The following is a 23,653-nucleotide window of genomic DNA, read 5'->3' as shown; positions in this document are numbered from 1 at the left end:
CAGAGTTTGGACTTCTCTCATGGATGAAGCTAAAGACTTGTCATATGCAATGTACAAATCATGCTTCCAGACACAGAAGAAAGGCAAAAGAAAACCTTGCAATTTCATTTTGATCTTTTTGTGTTTCAAAATGAGACTATTCTTTTAAAACATTCAAAGCTATCTAGACAGTAGGGAACCTGCAGTTTTCCTAATATACCACAATACAGTTGAAATTTGAATAAGTATGCTCTTATTTTTAGAACAACTAAAATGTACTATTCTATTGATAGATTTCTTTGTGTGCTTATTTGGAAAGTGCAGTGACAAAAAAAATAGAGGGCTCATCCGGGATTTGAACCCGGGACCTCTCGCACCCAAAGCGAGAATCATACCCCTAGACTAACGAGCCAACTGATATAAGTGTGGTTTATTTGAGTTCTTAACTGTTTTTATGTGAAAATGGTATTCTTTTAAAGCCGTCACTAATGTATACAAGGAGGAAATATTAGCATAAATAAAATATTTCCTAATAGTCAATATTTTTCTAAGTATACTTGCTTGGAAATTGCTGTGCAAAGTTTTATGATGCCCAGCAGAGTTTTTCTGATGGATAAAACCCAAGACATGTCACATGCTATGTGCAAATAAGTATTTACAAATAATTTTAGCAGTTTGACAAAATACAAAATTCAATTGTGCAAGTAAGTAAATCCAATCTATTTTGGGAGTTTTGAAAAAACAACATTCAGTTGAAATTCACTCAGGAAATTGACTTCAATAAGATAATGGAACCATGTCAAAGAATCTGAAAAGTTGGGCTCATTCAGGATTTGAACCCGGGACCTCTCACACCCGAAGCAAGAATCATAACCCTAGACCAACAAGCCACCTACCTGAACATTTTTTTATTGATTTTTCAATTGATTTAAAGAAAATAGCTTTTTGTTTTTAAAAACACCATATACATTTATGTAAAAATGAATTTGTAGAATATATAAAATATTTCCTTATGGTCCAGTAGATAGTTTTCTAAGTATGCATATAGGAAAAGTGCAGGGACAAGATTTGTGAGTGCCTACAGAGTTTGAACTTCTCTCATGGACGAAGCTAAAGACTTGTCATATGCAATGTACAAATCATGCTTCCAGACACAGAAGAAAGGCAAAAGAAAACCTTGCAATTTCATTTTGAACTTTTTGTGTTTCAAAATGAGACTATTCTTTTAAAACATTCAAAGCTATCTAGACAGTAGGGAACCTGCAGTTTTCCTAATATACCACAATACAGTTGAAATTTGAATAAGTATGCTCTTATTTTTAGAACAACTAAAATGTTTCCGTAAGATTCTATTGATAGTTTTCTTTGTGTGCTTATTTGGAAAGTGCAGTGACAAGATTTAAAAATGGCTACAGAGTTTGGACTTGTCTGATCGATAAAACCCAAGACTTGTCTAAAGCTATGTGTAAATCATGCATAAATAGAAGAAAGGCAATTGAAAAATGATGAAGGCAAGATTCATAAGTATGTACAAATTCTATTGGGAGTATGGCAAAAACAAAACTCAGTTGATGCTATTGACTTAGAAAATTGAGAAAATCAGATATATATAAACCATGAGATGCACCGTAAAAAAGAAATAGAGGGCTCGTCCGGGATTTGAAACCAGGACCTCTCGCACCCAAAGCGATAATCATACCCCTAGACCAACGAGCCAACTGAAATAAGTCTGTTTTATTTGATTTCTTAACTATTTTATGTGAAAATGGTATTCTTTTAAAGCAGTCACTAATGTATACAAGGAGGAAATATTAGCATAAATAAAATGTTTCCTAATAGTCAATATTTTTCTAAATATACTTGCTTGGAAATTGCTGTGCAAAGTTTTATGATGCCCCGCAGAGTTTTTCTGATGGATAAAACCCAAGACATGTCACATGCTATGTGCAGATAAGTACTTACAAATAATTTTAGCAGTTTGACAAAAAACAAAATTCAATTCTGCAAATAAGTAAATCCAATCTATTTTGAGAGTTTTGAAAAAACAATATTCAGTTGAAATTCACTCTGGAAATTGACTTCAATAAGATAATGGAACCATGTCAAAGAATCTAAAAATTTGGGCTCGTCCGGGATTTGAACCCGTGACCTCTCGCACCCAAAGTGAGAATCATAGAGTCATCAAGTAAGCATGTTTTATTTGATTTCTTAACTGTTTTTATGTGAAAATTGTATTATTTTAAAGCAGTCACTAATGTATACAAGGAGGAAATATTATCATAAATAAAATATTTCCTAATAGTCAATATTTTTCTAAGTATACTTGCTTGGAAATTGCTGTGCAAAGTTTTATGATGCCCAGCATAGTTTTTCTGATGGATAAAACCCAAGACATGTCACATGCTATGTGCAGCTAAGTAATTACAAATAATTTTAGCAGTTTGACAAAAAACAAAATTCAATTGTGCAGATAAGTAAATCCAATCTATTTTGTGAGTTTTTAAAAATTAATATTCAGTTGAAGATTTTACTCAGGAAATTGACTTCAATAAGATAATGGAACTATGTCAAAGAATCAGAAAATTTGGGCTCATCCATGCTTTGAACCTGGGACCTCTCACACCCTAAGCAAGAATCATAACCCTAGACCAACAAGCCACCTACCTGAACATTTTTTCTGCTGATTTTTCAATTGATTTAAAGAAAATAGCTTTTTGTTTTTAAAAACACCATATACATTTATGTAAAAATGAATTTGTAGAATAAATAAAATATTTCCTTATGGTCCAGTAGATAGTTTTCTAAGTATGCATATAGGAAAAGTGCAGGGACAAGATTTGTGAGTGCCTACAGAGTTTGGACTTCTCTCATGGATGAAGCTAAAGACTTGTCATATGCAATGTACAAATCATGCTTCCAGACACAGAAGAAAGGCAAAAGAAAACCTTGCAATTTCATTTTGAACTTTTTGTGTTTCAAAAGGAGACTATTCTTTTAAAACATTCAAAGCTATCTAGACAGTGGGGAACCTGCAGTTTTCCTAATATACCACAATACAGTTGAAATTTGAATAAGTATGCTCTTATTTTTAGTACAACTAAAATGTACTATTCTATTGATAGTTTTCTTTGTGTGCTTATTTGGAAAGTGCAGTGACATAAGAAATAGAGGGCTCGTCCGGGATTTGAACCCGGGACTTCTCACACCCAAAGCGAGAATCATACCCCTAGACTAACGAGCCAACTGATATAAGTGTGGTTTATTTGATTTCTTTACTGTTTTTATGTGAAAATGGTATTCTTTTAAAGCAGTCACTAATGTATACAAGGAGGAAATATTAGCATAACTAAAATATTTCCCAATAGTCAATATTTTTCTAAGTATACTTGCTTGGAAATTGCTGTGCAAAGTTTTATGATGCCCAGCAGAGTTTTTCTGATGGATAAAACCCAAGACATGTCACATGCTATGTGCAAATAAGTATTTACAAATAATTTTAGCAGTTTGACAAAATACAAAATTCAATTGTGCAAGTAAGTAAATCCAATCTATTTTGGGAGTTTTGAAAAAACAACATTCAGTTGAAATTCACTCAGGAAATTGACTTCAATAAGATAATGGAACCATGTCAAAGAATCTGAAAAGTTGGGCTCATCCAGGATTTGAACCCGGGACCTCTCACACCCGAAGCAAGAATCATAACCCTAGACCAACAAGCCACCTACCTGAACATTTTTTTATCGATTTTTCAATTGATTTAAAGAAAATAGCTTTTTGTTTTTAAAAACACCATATACATTTATGTAAAAATGAATTTGTAGAATATATAAAATATTTCCTTATGGTCCAGTAGATAGTTTTCTAAGTATGCATATAGGAAAAGTGCAGGGACAAGATTTGTGAGTGCCTACAGAGTTTGAACTTCTCTCATGGACGAAGCTAAAGACTTGTCATATGCAATGTACAAATCATGCTTCCAGACACAGAAGAAAGGCAAAAGAAAACCTTGCAATTTCATTTTGAACTTTTTGTGTTTCAAAATGAGACTATTCTTTTAAAACATTCAAAGCTATCTAGACAGTAGGGAACCTGCAGTTTTCCTAATATACCACAATACAGTTGAAATTTGAATAAGTATGCTCTTATTTTTAGAACAACTAAAATGTTTCCGTAAGATTCTATTGATAGTTTTCTTTGTGTGCTTATTTGGAAAGTGCAGTGACAAGATTTAAAAATGGCTACAGAGTTTGGACTTGTCTGATCGATAAAACCCAAGACTTGTCTAAAGCTATGTGTAAATCATGCATAAATAGAAGAAAGGCAATTGAAAAATGATGAAGGCAAGATTCATAAGTATGTACAAATTCTATTGGGAGTATGGCAAAAACAAAACTCAGTTGATGCTATTGACTTAGAAAATTGAGAAAATCAGATATATATAAACCATGAGATGCACCGTAAAAAAGAAATAGAGGGCTCGTCCGGGATTTGAAACCAGGACCTCTCGCACCCAAAGCGATAATAATACCCCTAGACCAACGAGCCAACTGAAATAAGTCTGTTTTATTTGATTTCTTAACTATTTTATGTGAAAATGGTATTCTTTTAAAGCAGTCACTAATGTATACAAGGAGGAAATATTAGCATAAATAAAATGTTTCCTAATAGTCAATATTTTTCTAAATATACTTGCTTGGAAATTGCTGTGCAAAGTTTTATGATGCCCCGCAGAGTTTTTCTGATGGATAAAACCCAAGACATGTCACATGCTATGTGCAGATAAGTACTTACAAATAATTTTAGCAGTTTGACAAAAAACAAAATTCAATTCTGCAAATAAGTAAATCCAATCTATTTTGAGAGTTTTGAAAAAACAATATTCAGTTGAAATTCACTCTGGAAATTGACTTCAATAAGATAATGGAACCATGTCAAAGAATCTAAAAATTTGGGCTCGTCCGGGATTTGAACCCGTGACCTCTCGCACCCAAAGTGAGAATCATAGAGTCATCAAGTAAGCATGTTTTATTTGATTTCTTAACTGTTTTTATGTGAAAATTGTATTATTTTAAAGCAGTCACTAATGTATACAAGGAGGAAATATTATCATAAATAAAATATTTCCTAATAGTCAATATTTTTCTAAGTATACTTGCTTGGAAATTGCTGTGCAAAGTTTTATGATGCCCAGCATAGTTTTTCTGATGGATAAAACCCAAGACATGTCACATGCTATGTGCAGCTAAGTAATTACAAATAATTTTAGCAGTTTGACAAAAAACAAAATTCAATTGTGCAGATAAGTAAATCCAATCTATTTTGTGAGTTTTTAAAAATTAATATTCAGTTGAAGATTTTACTCAGGAAATTGACTTCAATAAGATAATGGAACTATGTCAAAGAATCAGAAAATTTGGGCTCATCCATGCTTTGAACCTGGGACCTCTCACACCCTAAGCAAGAATCATAACCCTAGACCAACAAGCCACCTACCTGAACATTTTTCTGCTGATTTTTCAATTGATTTAAAGAAAATAGCTTTTTGTTTTTAAAAACACCATATACATTTATGTAAAAATGAATTTGTAGAATAAATAAAATATTTCCTTATGGTCCAGTAGATAGTTTTCTAAGTATGCATATAGGAAAAGTGCAGGGACAAGATTTGTGAGTGCCTACAGAGTTTGGACTTCTCTCATGGATGAAGCTAAAGACTTGTCATATGCAATGTACAAATCATGCTTCCAGACACAGAAGAAAGGCAAAAGAAAACCTTGCAATTTCATTTTGAACTTTTTGTGTTTCAAAAGGAGACTATTCTTTTAAAACATTCAAAGCTATCTAGACAGTGGGGAACCTGCAGTTTTCCTAATATACCACAATACAGTTGAAATTTGAATAAGTATGCTCTTATTTTTAGAACAACTAAAATGTACTATTCTATTGATAGTTTTCTTTGTGTGCTTATTTGGAAAGTGCAGTGACATAAGAAATAGAGGGCTCGTCCGGGATTTGAACCCGGGACTTCTCGCACCCAAAGCAAGAATCATAGCCCTAGACTAACGAGCCAATTGATATAAGTGTGGTTTATTTGATTTCTTAACTGTTTTTATGTGAAAATGGTATTCTTTTAAAGCAGTCACTAATGTATACAAGGAGGAAATATTAGCATAACTAAAATATTTCCCAATAGTCAATATTTTTCTAAGTATACTTGCTTGGAAATTGCTGTGCAAAGTTTTATGATGCCCAGCAGAGTTTTTCTGATGGATAAAACCCAAGACATGTCACATGCTATGTGCAAATAAGTATTTACAAATAATTTTAGCAGTTTGACAAAATACAAAATTCAATTGTGCAAGTAAGTAAATCCAATCTATTTTGGGAGTTTTGAAAAAACAACATTCAGTTGAAATTCACTCAGGAAATTGACTTCAATAAGATAATGGAACCATGTCAAAGAATCTGAAAAGTTGGGCTCATCCAGGATTTGAACCCGGGACCTCTCACACCCGAAGCAAGAATCATAACCCTAGACCAACAAGCCACCTACCTGAACATTTTTTTATTGATTTTTCAATTGATTTAAAGAAAATAGCTTTTTGTTTTTAAAAACACCATATACATTTATGTAAAAATGAATTTGTAGAATATATAAAATATTTCCTTATGGTCCAGTAGATAGTTTTCTAAGTATGCATATAGGAAAAGTGCAGGGACAAGATTTGTGAGTGCCTACAGAGTTTGAACTTCTCTCATGGACGAAGCTAAAGACTTGTCATATGCAATGTACAAATCATGCTTCCAGACACAGAAGAAAGGCAAAAGAAAACCTTGCAATTTCATTTTGAACTTTTTGTGTTTCAAAATGAGACTATTCTTTTAAAACATTCAAAGCTATCTAGACAGTAGGGAACCTGCAGTTTTCCTAATATACCACAATACAGTTGAAATTTGAATAAGTATGCTCTTATTTTTAGAACAACTAAAATGTTTCCGTAAGATTCTATTGATAGTTTTCTTTGTGTGCTTATTTGGAAAGTGCAGTGACAAGATTTAAAAATGGCTACAGAGTTTGGACTTGTCTGATCGATAAAACCCAAGACTTGTCTAAAGCTATGTGTAAATCATGCATAAATAGAAGAAAGGCAATTGAAAAATGATGAAGGCAAGATTCATAAGTATGTACAAATTCTATTGGGAGTATGGCAAAAACAAAACTCAGTTGATGCTATTGACTTAGAAAATTGAGAAAATCAGATATATATAAACCATGAGATGCACCGTAAAAAAGAAATAGAGGGCTCGTCCGGGATTTGAAACCAGGACCTCTCGCACCCAAAGCGATAATAATACCCCTAGACCAACGAGCCAACTGAAATAAGTCTGTTTTATTTGATTTCTTAACTATTTTATGTGAAAATGGTATTCTTTTAAAGCAGTCACTAATGTATACAAGGAGGAAATATTAGCATAAATAAAATGTTTCCTAATAGTCAATATTTTTCTAAATATACTTGCTTGGAAATTGCTGTGCAAAGTTTTATGATGCCCAGCATAGTTTTTCTGATGGATAAAACCCAAGACATGTCACATGCTATGTGCAGCTAAGTAATTACAAATAATTTTAGCAGTTTGACAAAAAACAAAATTCAATTGTGCAGATAAGTAAATCCAATCTATTTTGTGAGTTTTTAAAAATTAATATTCAGTTGAAGATTTTACTCAGGAAATTGACTTCAATAAGATAATGGAACTATGTCAAAGAATCAGAAAATTTGGGCTCATCCATGCTTTGAACCTGGGACCTCTCACACCCTAAGCAAGAATCATAACCCTAGACCAACAAGCCACCTACCTGAACATTTTTCTGCTGATTTTTCAATTGATTTAAAGAAAATAGCTTTTTGTTTTTAAAAACACCATATACATTTATGTAAAAATGAATTTGTAGAATAAATAAAATATTTCCTTATGGTCCAGTAGATAGTTTTCTAAGTATGCATATAGGAAAAGTGCAGGGACAAGATTTGTGAGTGCCTACAGAGTTTGGACTTCTCTCATGGATGAAGCTAAAGACTTGTCATATGCAATGTACAAATCATGCTTCCAGACACAGAAGAAAGGCAAAAGAAAACCTTGCAATTTCATTTTGAACTTTTTGTGTTTCAAAAGGAGACTATTCTTTTAAAACATTCAAAGCTATCTAGACAGTGGGGAACCTGCAGTTTTCCTAATATACCACAATACAGTTGAAATTTGAATAAGTATGCTCTTATTTTTAGAACAACTAAAATGTACTATTCTATTGATAGTTTTCTTTGTGTGCTTATTTGGAAAGTGCAGTGACATAAGAAATAGAGGGCTCGTCCGGGATTTGAACCCGGGACTTCTCGCACCCAAAGCGAGAATCATACCCCTAGACTAACGAGCCAACTGATATAAGTGTGGTTTATTTGATTTCTTAACTGTTTTTATGTGAAAATGGTATTCTTTTAAAGCAGTCACTAATGTATACAAGGAGGAAATATTAGCATAACTAAAATATTTCCCAATAGTCAATATTTTTCTAAGTATACTTGCTTGGAAATTGCTGTGCAAAGTTTTATGATGCCCAGCAGAGTTTTTCTGATGGATAAAACCCAAGACATGTCACATGCTATGTGCAAATAAGTATTTACAAATAATTTTAGCAGTTTGACAAAATACAAAATTCAATTGTGCAAGTAAGTAAATCCAATCTATTTTGGGAGTTTTGAAAAAACAACATTCAGTTGAAATTCACTCAGGAAATTGACTTCAATAAGATAATGGAACCATGTCAAAGAATCTGAAAAGTTGGGCTCATCCAGGATTTGAACCCGGGACCTCTCACACCCGAAGCAAGAATCATAACCCTAGACCAACAAGCCACCTACCTGAACATTTTTTTATTGATTTTTCAATTGATTTAAAGAAAATAGCTTTTTGTTTTTAAAAACACCATATACATTTATGTAAAAATGAATTTGTAGAATATATAAAATATTTCCTTATGGTCCAGTAGATAGTTTTCTAAGTATGCATATAGGAAAAGTGCAGGGACAAGATTTGTGAGTGCCTACAGAGTTTGAACTTCTCTCATGGACGAAGCTAAAGACTTGTCATATGCAATGTACAAATCATGCTTCCAGACACAGAAGAAAGGCAAAAGAAAACCTTGCAATTTCATTTTGAACTTTTTGTGTTTCAAAATGAGACTATTCTTTTAAAACATTCAAAGCTATCTAGACAGTAGGGAACCTGCAGTTTTCCTAATATACCACAATACAGTTGAAATTTGAATAAGTATGCTCTTATTTTTAGAACAACTAAAATGTTTCCGTAAGATTCTATTGATAGTTTTCTTTGTGTGCTTATTTGGAAAGTGCAGTGACAAGATTTAAAAATGGCTACAGAGTTTGGACTTGTCTGATCGATAAAACCCAAGACTTGTCTAAAGCTATGTGTAAATCATGCATAAATAGAAGAAAGGCAATTGAAAAATGATGAAGGCAAGATTCATAAGTATGTACAAATTCTATTGGGAGTATGGCAAAAACAAAACTCAGTTGATGCTATTGACTTAGAAAATTGAGAAAATCAGATATATATAAACCATGAGATGCACCGTAAAAAAGAAATAGAGGGCTCGTCCGGGATTTGAAACCAGGACCTCTCGCACCCAAAGCGATAATAATACCCCTAGACCAACGAGCCAACTGAAATAAGTCTGTTTTATTTGATTTCTTAACTATTTTATGTGAAAATGGTATTCTTTTAAAGCAGTCACTAATGTATACAAGGAGGAAATATTAGCATAAATAAAATGTTTCCTAATAGTCAATATTTTTCTAAATATACTTGCTTGGAAATTGCTGTGCAAAGTTTTATGATGCCCAGCATAGTTTTTCTGATGGATAAAACCCAAGACATGTCACATGCTATGTGCAGCTAAGTAATTACAAATAATTTTAGCAGTTTGACAAAAAACAAAATTCAATTGTGCAGATAAGTAAATCCAATCTATTTTGTGAGTTTTTAAAAATTAATATTCAGTTGAAGATTTTACTCAGGAAATTGACTTCAATAAGATAATGGAACTATGTCAAAGAATCAGAAAATTTGGGCTCATCCATGCTTTGAACCTGGGACCTCTCACACCCTAAGCAAGAATCATAACCCTAGACCAACAAGCCACCTACCTGAACATTTTTCTGCTGATTTTTCAATTGATTTAAAGAAAATAGCTTTTTGTTTTTAAAAACACCATATACATTTATGTAAAAATGAATTTGTAGAATAAATAAAATATTTCCTTATGGTCCAGTAGATAGTTTTCTAAGTATGCATATAGGAAAAGTGCAGGGACAAGATTTGTGAGTGCCTACAGAGTTTGGACTTCTCTCATGGATGAAGCTAAAGACTTGTCATATGCAATGTACAAATCATGCTTCCAGACACAGAAGAAAGGCAAAAGAAAACCTTGCAATTTCATTTTGAACTTTTTGTGTTTCAAAAGGAGACTATTCTTTTAAAACATTCAAAGCTATCTAGACAGTGGGGAACCTGCAGTTTTCCTAATATACCACAATACAGTTGAAATTTGAATAAGTATGCTCTTATTTTTAGAACAACTAAAATGTACTATTCTATTGATAGTTTTCTTTGTGTGCTTATTTGGAAAGTGCAGTGACATAAGAAATAGAGGGCTCGTCCGGGATTTGAACCCGGGACTTCTCGCACCCAAAGCGAGAATCATACCCCTAGACTAACGAGCCAACTGATATAAGTGTGGTTTATTTGATTTCTTAACTGTTTTTATGTGAAAATGGTATTCTTTTAAAGCAGTCACTAATGTATACAAGGAGGAAATATTAGCATAACTAAAATATTTCCCAATAGTCAATATTTTTCTAAGTATACTTGCTTGGAAATTGCTGTGCAAAGTTTTATGATGCCCAGCAGAGTTTTTCTGATGGATAAAACCCAAGACATGTCACATGCTATGTGCAAATAAGTATTTACAAATAATTTTAGCAGTTTGACAAAATACAAAATTCAATTGTGCAAGTAAGTAAATCCAATCTATTTTGGGAGTTTTGAAAAAACAACATTCAGTTGAAATTCACTCAGGAAATTGACTTCAATAAGATAATGGAACCATGTCAAAGAATCTGAAAAGTTGGGCTCATCCTGGATTTGAACCCGGGACCTCTCACACCCGAAGCAAGAATCATAACCCTAGACCAACAAGCCACCTACCTGAACATTCTTTTATTGATTTTTCAATTGATTTAAAGAAAATAGCTTTTTGTTTTTAAAAACACCATATACATTTATGTAAAAATGAATTTGTAGAATATATAAAATATTTCCTTATGGTCCAGTAGATAGTTTTCTAAGTATGCATATAGGAAAAGTGCAGGGACAAGATTTGTGAGTGCCTACAGAGTTTGAACTTCTCTCATGGACGAAGCTAAAGACTTGTCATATGCAATGTACAAATCATGCTTCCAGACACAGAAGAAAGGCAAAAGAAAACCTTGCAATTTCATTTTGAACTTTTTGTGTTTCAAAATGAGACTATTCTTTTAAAACATTCAAAGCTATCTAGACAGTAGGGAACCTGCAGTTTTCCTAATATACCACAATACAGTTGAAATTTGAATAAGTATGCTCTTATTTTTAGAACAACTAAAATGTTTCCGTAAGATTCTATTGATAGTTTTCTTTGTGTGCTTATTTGGAAAGTGCAGTGACAAGATTTAAAAATGGCTACAGAGTTTGGACTTGTCTGATCGATAAAACCCAAGACTTGTCTAAAGCTATGTGTAAATCATGCATAAATAGAAGAAAGGCAATTGAAAAATGATGAAGGCAAGATTCATAAGTATGTACAAATTCTATTGGGAGTATGGCAAAAACAAAACTCAGTTGATGCTATTGACTTAGAAAATTGAGAAAATCAGATATATATAAACCATGAGATGCACCGTAAAAAAGAAATAGAGGGCTCGTCCGGGATTTGAAACCAGGACCTCTCGCACCCAAAGCGATAATAATACCCCTAGACCAACGAGCCAACTGAAATAAGCCTGTTTTATTTGATTTCTTAACTATTTTATGTGAAAATGGTATTCTTTTAAAGCAGTCACTAATGTATACAAGGAGGAAATATTAGCATAAATAAAATGTTTCCTAATAGTCAATATTTTTCTAAATATACTTGCTTGGAAATTGCTGTGCAAAGTTTTATGATGCCCCGCAGAGTTTTTCTGATGGATAAAACCCAAGACATGTCACATGCTATGTGCAGATAAGTACTTACAAATAATTTTAGCAGTTTGACAAAAAACAAAATTCAATTCTGCAAATAAGTAAATCCAATCTATTTTGAGAGTTTTGAAAAAACAATATTCAGTTGAAATTCACTCTGGAAATTGACTTCAATAAGATAATGGAACCATGTCAAAGAATCTAAAAATTTGGGCTCGTCCGGGATTTGAACCCGTGACCTCTCGCACCCAAAGTGAGAATCATAGAGTCATCAAGTAAGCATGTTTTATTTGATTTCTTAACTGTTTTTATGTGAAAATTGTATTATTTTAAAGCAGTCACTAATGTATACAAGGAGGAAATATTATCATAAATAAAATATTTCCTAATAGTCAATATTTTTCTAAGTATACTTGCTTGGAAATTGCTGTGCAAAGTTTTATGATGCCCAGCATAGTTTTTCTGATGGATAAAACCCAAGACATGTCACATGCTATGTGCAGCTAAGTAATTACAAATAATTTTAGCAGTTTGACAAAAAACAAAATTCAATTGTGCAGATAAGTAAATCCAATCTATTTTGTGAGTTTTTAAAAATTAATATTCAGTTGAAGATTTTACTCAGGAAATTGACTTCAATAAGATAATGGAACTATGTCAAAGAATCAGAAAATTTGGGCTCATCCATGCTTTGAACCTGGGACCTCTCACACCCTAAGCAAGAATCATAACCCTAGACCAACAAGCCACCTACCTGAACATTTTTCTGCTGATTTTTCAATTGATTTAAAGAAAATAGCTTTTTGTTTTTAAAAACACCATATACATTTATGTAAAAATGAATTTGTAGAATAAATAAAATATTTCCTTATGGTCCAGTAGATAGTTTTCTAAGTATGCATATAGGAAAAGTGCAGGGACAAGATTTGTGAGTGCCTACAGAGTTTGGACTTCTCTCATGGATGAAGCTAAAGACTTGTCATATGCAATGTACAAATCATGCTTCCAGACACAGAAGAAAGGCAAAAGAAAACCTTGCAATTTCATTTTGAACTTTTTGTGTTTCAAAAGGAGACTATTCTTTTAAAACATTCAAAGCTATCTAGACAGTGGGGAACCTGCAGTTTTCCTAATATACCACAATACAGTTGAAATTTGAATAAGTATGCTCTTATTTTTAGAACAACTAAAATGTACTATTCTATTGATAGTTTTCTTTGTGTGCTTATTTGGAAAGTGCAGTGACATAAGAAATAGAGGGCTCGTCCGGGATTTGAACCCGGGACTTCTCGCACCCAAAGCAAGAATCATAGCCCTAGACTAACGAGCCAACTGATATAAGTGTGGTTTATTTGATTTCTTAACTGTTTTTATGTGAAAATGGTATTCTTTTAAAGCAGTCACTAATGTATACAAGGAGGAAATATTAGCATAACTAAAATATTTCCCAATAGTCAATATTTTTCTAAGTATACTTGCTTGGAAATTGCTGTGCAAAGTTTTATGATGCCCAGCAGAGTTTTTCTGATGGATAAAACCCAAGACATGTCACATGCTATGTGCAAATAAGTATTTACAAATAATTTTAGCAGTTTGACAAAATACAAAATTCAATTGTGCAAGTAAGTAAATCCAATCTATTTTGGGAGTTTTGAAAAAACAACATTCAGTTGAAATTCACTCAGGAAATTGACTTCAATAAGATAATGGAACCATGTCAAAGAATCTGAAAAGTTGGGCTCATCCAGGATTTGAACCCGGGACCTCTCACACCCGAAGCAAGAATCATAACCCTAGACCAACAAGCCACCTACCTGAACATTTTTTTATTGATTTTTCAATTGATTTAAAGAAAATAGCTTTTTGTTTTTAAAAACACCATATACATTTATGTAAAAATGAATTTGTAGAATATATAAAATATTTCCTTATGGTCCAGTAGATAGTTTTCTAAGTATGCATATAGGAAAAGTGCAGGGACAAGATTTGTGAGTGCCTACAGAGTTTGAACTTCTCTCATGGACGAAGCTAAAGACTTGTCATATGCAATGTACAAATCATGCTTCCAGACACAGAAGAAAGGCAAAAGAAAACCTTGCAATTTCATTTTGAACTTTTTGTGTTTCAAAATGAGACTATTCTTTTAAAACATTCAAAGCTATCTAGACAGTAGGGAACCTGCAGTTTTCCTAATATACCACAATACAGTTGAAATTTGAATAAGTATGCTCTTATTTTTAGAACAACTAAAATGTTTCCGTAAGATTCTATTGATAGTTTTCTTTGTGTGCTTATTTGGAAAGTGCAGTGACAAGATTTAAAAATGGCTACAGAGTTTGGACTTGTCTGATCGATAAAACCCAAGACTTGTCTAAAGCTATGTGTAAATCATGCATAAATAGAAGAAAGGCAATTGAAAAATGATGAAGGCAAGATTCATAAGTATGTACAAATTCTATTGGGAGTATGGCAAAAACAAAACTCAGTTGATGCTATTGACTTAGAAAATTGAGAAAATCAGATATATATAAACCATGAGATGCACCGTAAAAAAGAAATAGAGGGCTCGTCCGGGATTTGAAACCAGGACCTCTCGCACCCAAAGCGATAATAATACCCCTAGACCAACGAGCCAACTGAAATAAGCCTGTTTTATTTGATTTCTTAACTATTTTATGTGAAAATGGTATTCTTTTAAAGCAGTCACTAATGTATACAAGGAGGAAATATTAGCATAAATAAAATGTTTCCTAATAGTCAATATTTTTCTAAATATACTTGCTTGGAAATTGCTGTGCAAAGTTTTATGATGCCCCGCAGAGTTTTTCTGATGGATAAAACCCAAGACATGTCACATGCTATGTGCAGATAAGTACTTACAAATAATTTTAGCAGTTTGACAAAAAACAAAATTCAATTCTGCAAATAAGTAAATCCAATCTATTTTGAGAGTTTTGAAAAAACAATATTCAGTTGAAATTCACTCTGGAAATTGACTTCAATAAGATAATGGAACCATGTCAAAGAATCTAAAAATTTGGGCTCGTCCGGGATTTGAACCCGTGACCTCTCGCACCCAAAGTGAGAATCATAGAGTCATCAAGTAAGCATGTTTTATTTGATTTCTTAACTGTTTTTATGTGAAAATTGTATTATTTTAAAGCAGTCACTAATGTATACAAGGAGGAAATATTATCATAAATAAAATATTTCCTAATAGTCAATATTTTTCTAAGTATACTTGCTTGGAAATTGCTGTGCAAAGTTTTATGATGCCCAGCATAGTTTTTCTGATGGATAAAACCCAAGACATGTCACATGCTATGTGCAGCTAAGTAATTACAAATAATTTTAGCAGTTTGACAAAAAACAAAATTCAATTGTGCAGATAAGTAAATCCAATCTATTTTGTGAGTTTTTAAAAATTAATATTCAGTTGAAGATTTTACTCAGGAAATTGACTTCAATAAGATAATGGAACTATGTCAAAGAATCAGAAAATTTGGGCTCATCCATGCTTTGAACCTGGGACCTCTCACACCCTAAGCAAGAATCATAACCCTAGACCAACAAGCCACCTACCTGAACATTTTTCTGCTGATTTTTCAATTGATTTAAAGAAAATAGCTTTTTGTTTTTAAAAACACCATATACATTTATGTAAAAATGAATTTGTAGAATAAATAAAATATTTCCTTATGGTCCAGTAGATAGTTTTCTAAGTATGCATATAGGAAAAGTGCAGGGACAAGATTTGTGAGTGCCTACAGAGTTTGGACTTCTCTCATGGATGAAGCTAAAGACTTGTCATATGCAATGTACAAATCATGCTTCCAGACACAGAAGAAAGGCAAAAGAAAACCTTGCAATTTCATTTTGAACTTTTTGTGTTTCAAAAGGAGACTATTCTTTTAAAACATTCAAAGCTATCTAGACAGTGGGGAACCTGCAGTTTTCCTAATATACCACAATACAGTTGAAATTTGAATAAGTATGCTCTTATTTTTAGAACAACTAAAATGTACTATTCTATTGATAGTTTTCTTTGTGTGCTTATTTGGAAAGTGCAGTGACATAAGAAATAGAGGGCTCGTCCGGGATTTGAACCCGGGACTTCTCGCACCCAAAGCAAGAATCATAGCCCTAGACTAACGAGCCAACTGATATAAGTGTGGTTTATTTGATTTCTTAACTGTTTTTATGTGAAAATGGTATTCTTTTAAAGCAGTCACTAATGTATACAAGGAGGAAATATTAGCATAACTAAAATATTTCCCAATAGTCAATATTTTTCTAAGTATACTTGCTTGGAAATTGCTGTGCAAAGTTTTATGATGCCCAGCAGAGTTTTTCTGATGGATAAAACCCAAGACATGTCACATGCTATGTGCAAATAAGTATTTACAAATAATTTTAGCAGTTTGACAAAATACAAAATTCAATTGTGCAAGTAAGTAAATCCAATCTATTTTGGGAGTTTTGAAAAAACAACATTCAGTTGAAATTCACTCAGGAAATTGACTTCAATAAGATAATGGAACCATGTCAAAGAATCTGAAAAGTTGGGCTCATCCAGGATTTGAACCCGGGACCTCTCACACCCGAAGCAAGAATCATAACCCTAGACCAACAAGCCACCTACCTGAACATTTTTTTATTGATTTTTCAATTGATTTAAAGAAAATAGCTTTTTGTTTTTAAAAACACCATATACATTTATGTAAAAATGAATTTGTAGAATATATAAAATATTTCCTTATGGTCCAGTAGATAGTTTTCTAAGTATGCATATAGGAAAAGTGCAGGGACAAGATTTGTGAGTGCCTACAGAGTTTGAACTTCTCTCATGGACGAAGCTAAAGACTTGTCATATGCAATGTACAAATCATGCTTCCAGACACAGAAGAAAGGCAAAAGAAAACCTTGCAATTTCATTTTGAACTTTTTGTGTTTCAAAATGAGACTATTCTTTTAAAACATTCAAAGCTATCTAGACAGTAGGGAACCTGCAGTTTTCCTAATATACCACAATACAGTTGAAATTTGAATAAGTATGCTCTTATTTTTAGAACAACTAAAGTGTTTCCGTAAGATTCTATTGATAGTTTTCTTTGTGTGCTTATTTGGAAAGTGCAGTGACAAGATTTAAAAATGGCTACAGAGTTTGGACTTGTCTGATCGATAAAACCCAAGACTTGTCTAAAGCTATGTGTAAATCATGCATAAATAGAAGAAAGGCAATTGAAAAATGATGAAGGCAAGATTCATAAGTATGTACAAATTCTATTGGGAGTATGGCAAAAACAAAACTCAGTTGATGCTATTGACTTAGAAAATTGAGAAAATCAGATATATATAAACCATGAGATGCACCGTAAAAAAGAAATAGAGGGCTCGTCCGGGATTTGAAACCAGGACCTCTCGCACCCAAAGCGATAATAATACCCCTAGACCAACGAGCCAACTGAAATAAGTCTGTTTTATTTGATTTCTTAACTATTTTATGTGAAAATGGTATTCTTTTAAAGCAGTCACTAATGTATACAAGGAGGAAATATTAGCATAAATAAAATGTTTCCTAATAGTCAATATTTTTCTAAATATACTTGCTTGGAAATTGCTGTGCAAAGTTTTATGATGCCCAGCATAGTTTTTCTGATGGATAAAACCCAAGACATGTCACATGCTATGTGCAGCTAAGTAATTACAAATAATTTTAGCAGTTTGACAAAAAACAAAATTCAATTGTGCAGATAAGTAAATCCAATCTATTTTGTGAGTTTTTAAAAATTAATATTCAGTTGAAGATTTTACTCAGGAAATTGACTTCAATAAGATAATGGAACTATGTCAAAGAATCAGAAAATTTGGGCTCATCCATGCTTTGAACCTGGGACCTCTCACACCCTAAGCAAGAATCATAACCCTAGACCAACAAGCCACCTACCTGAACATTTTTCTGCTGATTTTTCAATTGATTTAAAGAAAATAGCTTTTTGTTTTTAAAAACACCATATACATTTATGTAAAAATGAATTTGTAGAATAAATAAAATATTTCCTTATGGTCCAGTAGATAGTTTTCTAAGTATGCATATAGGAAAAGTGCAGGGACAAGATTTGTGAGTGCCTACAGAGTTTGGACTTCTCTCATGGATGAAGCTAAAGACTTGTCATATGCAATGTACAAATCATGCTTCCAGACACAGAAGAAAGGCAAAAGAAAACCTTGCAATTTCATTTTGAACTTTTTGTGTTTCAAAAGGAGACTATTCTTTTAAAACATTCAAAGCTATCTAGACAGTGGGGAACCTGCAGTTTTCCTAATATACCACAATACAGTTGAAATTTGAATAAGTATGCTCTTATTTTTAGAACAACTAAAATGTACTATTCTATTGATAGTTTTCTTTGTGTGCTTATTTGGAAAGTGCAGTGACATAAGAAATAGAGGGCTCGTCCGGGATTTGAACCCGGGACTTCTCGCACCCAAAGCGAGAATCATACCCCTAGACTAACGAGCCAACTGATATAAGTGTGGTTTATTTGGTTTCTTAACTGTTTTTATGTGAAAATGGTATTCTTTTAAAGCAGTCACTAATGTATACAAGGAGGAAATATTAGCATAACTAAAATATTTCCCAATAGTCAATATTTTTCTAAGTATACTTGCTTGGAAATTGCTGTGCAAAGTTTTATGATGCCCAGCAGAGTTTTTCTGATGGATAAAACCCAAGACATGTCACATGCTATGTGCAAATAAGTATTTACAAATAATTTTAGCAGTTTGACAAAATACAAAATTCAATTGTGCAAGTAAGTAAATCCAATCTATTTTGGGAGTTTTGAAAAAACAACATTCAGTTGAAATTCACTCAGGAAATTGACTTCAATAAGATAATGGAACCATGTCAAAGAATCTGAAAAGTTGGGCTCATCCAGGATTTGAACCCGGGACCTCTCACACCCGAAGCAAGAATCATAACCCTAGACCAACAAGCCACCTACCTGAACATTCTTTTATTGATTTTTCAATTGATTTAAAGAAAATAGCTTTTTGTTTTTAAAAACACCATATACATTTATGTAAAAATGAATTTGTAGAATATATAAAATATTTCCTTATGGTCCAGTAGATAGTTTTCTAAGTATGCATATAGGAAAAGTGCAGGGACAAGATTTGTGAGTGCCTACAGAGTTTGAACTTCTCTCATGGACGAAGCTAAAGACTTGTCATATGCAATGTACAAATCATGCTTCCAGACACAGAAGAAAGGCAAAAGAAAACCTTGCAATTTCATTTTGAACTTTTTGTGTTTCAAAATGAGACTATTCTTTTAAAACATTCAAAGCTATCTAGACAGTAGGGAACCTGCAGTTTTCCTAATATACCACAATACAGTTGAAATTTGAATAAGTATGCTCTTATTTTTAGAACAACTAAAATGTTTCCGTAAGATTCTATTGATAGTTTTCTTTGTGTGCTTATTTGGAAAGTGCAGTGACAAGATTTAAAAATGGCTACAGAGTTTGGACTTGTCTGATCGATAAAACCCAAGACTTGTCTAAAGCTATGTGTAAATCATGCATAAATAGAAGAAAGGCAATTGAAAAATGATGAAGGCAAGATTCATAAGTATGTACAAATTCTATTGGGAGTATGGCAAAAACAAAACTCAGTTGATGCTATTGACTTAGAAAATTGAGAAAATCAGATATATATAAACCATGAGATGCACCGTAAAAAAGAAATAGAGGGCTCGTCCGGGATTTGAAACCAGGACCTCTCGCACCCAAAGCGATAATAATACCCCTAGACCAACGAGCCAACTGAAATAAGCCTGTTTTATTTGATTTCTTAACTATTTTATGTGAAAATGGTATTCTTTTAAAGCAGTCACTAATGTATACAAGGAGGAAATATTAGCATAAATAAAATGTTTCCTAATAGTCAATATTTTTCTAAATATACTTGCTTGGAAATTGCTGTGCAAAGTTTTATGATGCCCCGCAGAGTTTTTCTGATGGATAAAACCCAAGACATGTCACATGCTATGTGCAGATAAGTACTTACAAATAATTTTAGCAGTTTGACAAAAAACAAAATTCAATTCTGCAAATAAGTAAATCCAATCTATTTTGAGAGTTTTGAAAAAACAATATTCAGTTGAAATTCACTCTGGAAATTGACTTCAATAAGATAATGGAACCATGTCAAAGAATCTAAAAATTTGGGCTCGTCCGGGATTTGAACCCGTGACCTCTCGCACCCAAAGTGAGAATCATAGAGTCATCAAGTAAGCATGTTTTATTTGATTTCTTAACTGTTTTTATGTGAAAATTGTATTATTTTAAAGCAGTCACTAATGTATACAAGGAGGAAATATTATCATAAATAAAATATTTCCTAATAGTCAATATTTTTCTAAGTATACTTGCTTGGAAATTGCTGTGCAAAGTTTTATGATGCCCAGCATAGTTTTTCTGATGGATAAAACCCAAGACATGTCACATGCTATGTGCAGCTAAGTAATTACAAATAATTTTAGCAGTTTGACAAAAAACAAAATTCAATTGTGCAGATAAGTAAATCCAATCTATTTTGTGAGTTTTTAAAAATTAATATTCAGTTGAAGATTTTACTCAGGAAATTGACTTCAATAAGATAATGGAACTATGTCAAAGAATCAGAAAATTTGGGCTCATCCATGCTTTGAACCTGGGACCTCTCACACCCTAAGCAAGAATCATAACCCTAGACCAACAAGCCACCTACCTGAACATTTTTCTGCTGATTTTTCAATTGATTTAAAGAAAATAGCTTTTTGTTTTTAAAAACACCATATACATTTATGTAAAAATGAATTTGTAGAATAAATAAAATATTTCCTTATGGTCCAGTAGATAGTTTTCTAAGTATGCATATAGGAAAAGTGCAGGGACAAGATTTGTGAGTGCCTACAGAGTTTGGACTTCTCTCATGGATGAAGCTAAAGACTTGTCATATGCAATGTACAAATCATGCTTCCAGACACAGAAGAAAGGCAAAAGAAAACCTTGCAATTTCATTTTGAACTTTTTGTGTTTCAAAAGGAGACTATTCTTTTAAAACATTCAAAGCTATCTAGACAGTGGGGAACCTGCAGTTTTCCTAATATACCACAATACAGTTGAAATTTGAATAAGTATGCTCTTATTTTTAGAACAACTAAAATGTACTATTCTATTGATAGTTTTCTTTGTGTGCTTATTTGGAAAGTGCAGTGACATAAGAAATAGAGGGCTCGTCCGGGATTTGAACCCGGGACTTCTCGCACCCAAAGCAAGAATCATAGCCCTAGACTAACGAGCCAACTGATATAAGTGTGGTTTATTTGATTTCTTAACTGTTTTTATGTGAAAATGGTATTCTTTTAAAGCAGTCACTAATGTATACAAGGAGGAAATATTAGCATAACTAAAATATTTCCCAATAGTCAATATTTTTCTAAGTATACTTGCTTGGAAATTGCTGTGCAAAGTTTTATGATGCCCAGCAGAGTTTTTCTGATGGATAAAACCCAAGACATGTCACATGCTATGTGCAAATAAGTATTTACAAATAATTTTAGCAGTTTGACAAAATACAAAATTCAATTGTGCAAGTAAGTAAATCCAATCTATTTTGGGAGTTTTGAAAAAACAACATTCAGTTGAAATTCACTCAGGAAATTGACTTCAATAAGATAATGGAACCATGTCAAAGAATCTGAAAAGTTGGGCTCATCCAGGATTTGAACCCGGGACCTCTCACACCCGAAGCAAGAATCATAACCCTAGACCAACAAGCCACCTACCTGAACATTTTTTTATTGATTTTTCAATTGATTTAAAGAAAATAGCTTTTTGTTTTTAAAAACACCATATACATTTATGTAAAAATGAATTTGTAGAATATATAAAATATTTCCTTATGGTCCAGTAGATAGTTTTCTAAGTATGCATATAGGAAAAGTGCAGGGACAAGATTTGTGAGTGCCTACAGAGTTTGAACTTCTCTCATGGACGAAGCTAAAGACTTGTCATATGCAATGTACAAATCATGCTTCCAGACACAGAAGAAAGGCAAAAGAAAACCTTGCAATTTCATTTTGAACTTTTTGTGTTTCAAAATGAGACTATTCTTTTAAAACATTCAAAGCTATCTAGACAGTAGGGAACCTGCAGTTTTCCTAATATACCACAATACAGTTGAAATTTGAATAAGTATGCTCTTATTTTTAGAACAACTAAAATGTTTCCGTAAGATTCTATTGATAGTTTTCTTTGTGTGCTTATTTGGAAAGTGCAGTGACAAGATTTAAAAATGGCTACAGAGTTTGGACTTGTCTGATCGATAAAACCCAAGACTTGTCTAAAGCTATGTGTAAATCATGCATAAATAGAAGAAAGGCAATTGAAAAATGATGAAGGCAAGATTCATAAGTATGTACAAAATCTATTGGGAGTATGGCAAAAACAAAACTCAGTTGATGCTATTGACTTAGAAAATTGAGAAAATCAGATATATATAAACCATGAGATGCACCGTAAAAAAGAAATAGAGGGCTCGTCCGGGATTTGAAACCAGGACCTCTCGCACCCAAAGCGATAATAATACCCCTAGACCAACGAGCCAACTGAAATAAGTCTGTTTTATTTGATTTCTTAACTATTTTATGTGAAAATGGTATTCTTTTAAAGCAGTCACTAATGTATACAAGGAGGAAATATTAGCATAAATAAAATGTTTCCTAATAGTCAATATTTTTCTAAATATACTTGCTTGGAAATTGCTGTGCAAAGTTTTATGATGCCCAGCATAGTTTTTCTGATGGATAAAACCCAAGACATGTCACATGCTATGTGCAGCTAATTAATTACAAATAATTTTAGCAGTTTGACAAAAAACAAAATTCAATTGTACAGATAAGTAAATCCAATCTATTTTGTGAGTTTTTAAAAATTAATATTCAGTTGAAGATTTTACTCAGGAAATTGACTTCAATAAGATAATGGAACTATGTCAAAGAATCAGAAAATTTGGGCTCATCCATGCTTTGAACCTGCGACCTCTCACACCCTAAGCAAGAATCATAACCCTAGACCAACAAGCCACCTACCTGAACATTTTTCTGCTGATTTTTCAATTGATTTAAAGAAAATAGCTTTTTGTTTTTAAAAACACCATATACATTTATGTAAAAATGAATTTGTAGAATAAATAAAATATTTCCTTATGGTCCAGTAGATAGTTTTCTAAGTATGCATATAGGAAAAGTGCAGGGACAAGATTTGTGAGTGCCTACAGAGTTTGGACTTCTCTCATGGATGAAGCTAAAGACTTGTCATATGCAATG

General features: G+C 32.6%; 5 non-coding genes across 5 annotated transcripts; all 5 read right to left on the bottom strand.

Moving 5' to 3' along the window:
• Nucleotides 1-319: 319 nt before the first annotated feature.
• Nucleotides 320-391, bottom strand: TRNAP-UGG (transfer RNA proline (anticodon UGG)). The gene has a single exon. It is a non-coding gene; the product is annotated as a tRNA-Pro (tRNA).
• A 2,757-nt stretch (nucleotides 392-3,148) lies between these two features.
• On the bottom strand, nucleotides 3,149-3,220 carry TRNAP-UGG (transfer RNA proline (anticodon UGG)). The gene has a single exon. It is a non-coding gene; the product is annotated as a tRNA-Pro (tRNA).
• A 5,121-nt stretch (nucleotides 3,221-8,341) lies between these two features.
• TRNAP-UGG (transfer RNA proline (anticodon UGG)) lies at nucleotides 8,342-8,413 on the bottom strand. Its single transcript has one exon. It is a non-coding gene; the product is annotated as a tRNA-Pro (tRNA).
• Nucleotides 8,414-10,706: 2,293 nt separating this feature from the next.
• TRNAP-UGG (transfer RNA proline (anticodon UGG)) lies at nucleotides 10,707-10,778 on the bottom strand. Its single transcript has one exon. It is a non-coding gene; the product is annotated as a tRNA-Pro (tRNA).
• Nucleotides 10,779-18,727: 7,949 nt separating this feature from the next.
• Nucleotides 18,728-18,799, bottom strand: TRNAP-UGG (transfer RNA proline (anticodon UGG)). Its single transcript has one exon. It is a non-coding gene; the product is annotated as a tRNA-Pro (tRNA).
• Nucleotides 18,800-23,653: the final 4,854 nt, after the last annotated feature.

Source organism: Taudactylus pleione, unplaced genomic scaffold (genome assembly GCF_031769625.1).
Source record: "Taudactylus pleione unplaced genomic scaffold, aTauple2 ptg000317l, whole genome shotgun sequence".
In the NCBI taxonomy this organism is placed as follows: Eukaryota; Metazoa; Chordata; class Amphibia; order Anura; family Myobatrachidae; genus Taudactylus; species Taudactylus pleione.
Note: the sequence above shows the minus strand (reverse complement) of the source record. Positions and strands in the feature narration are given on the sequence as shown.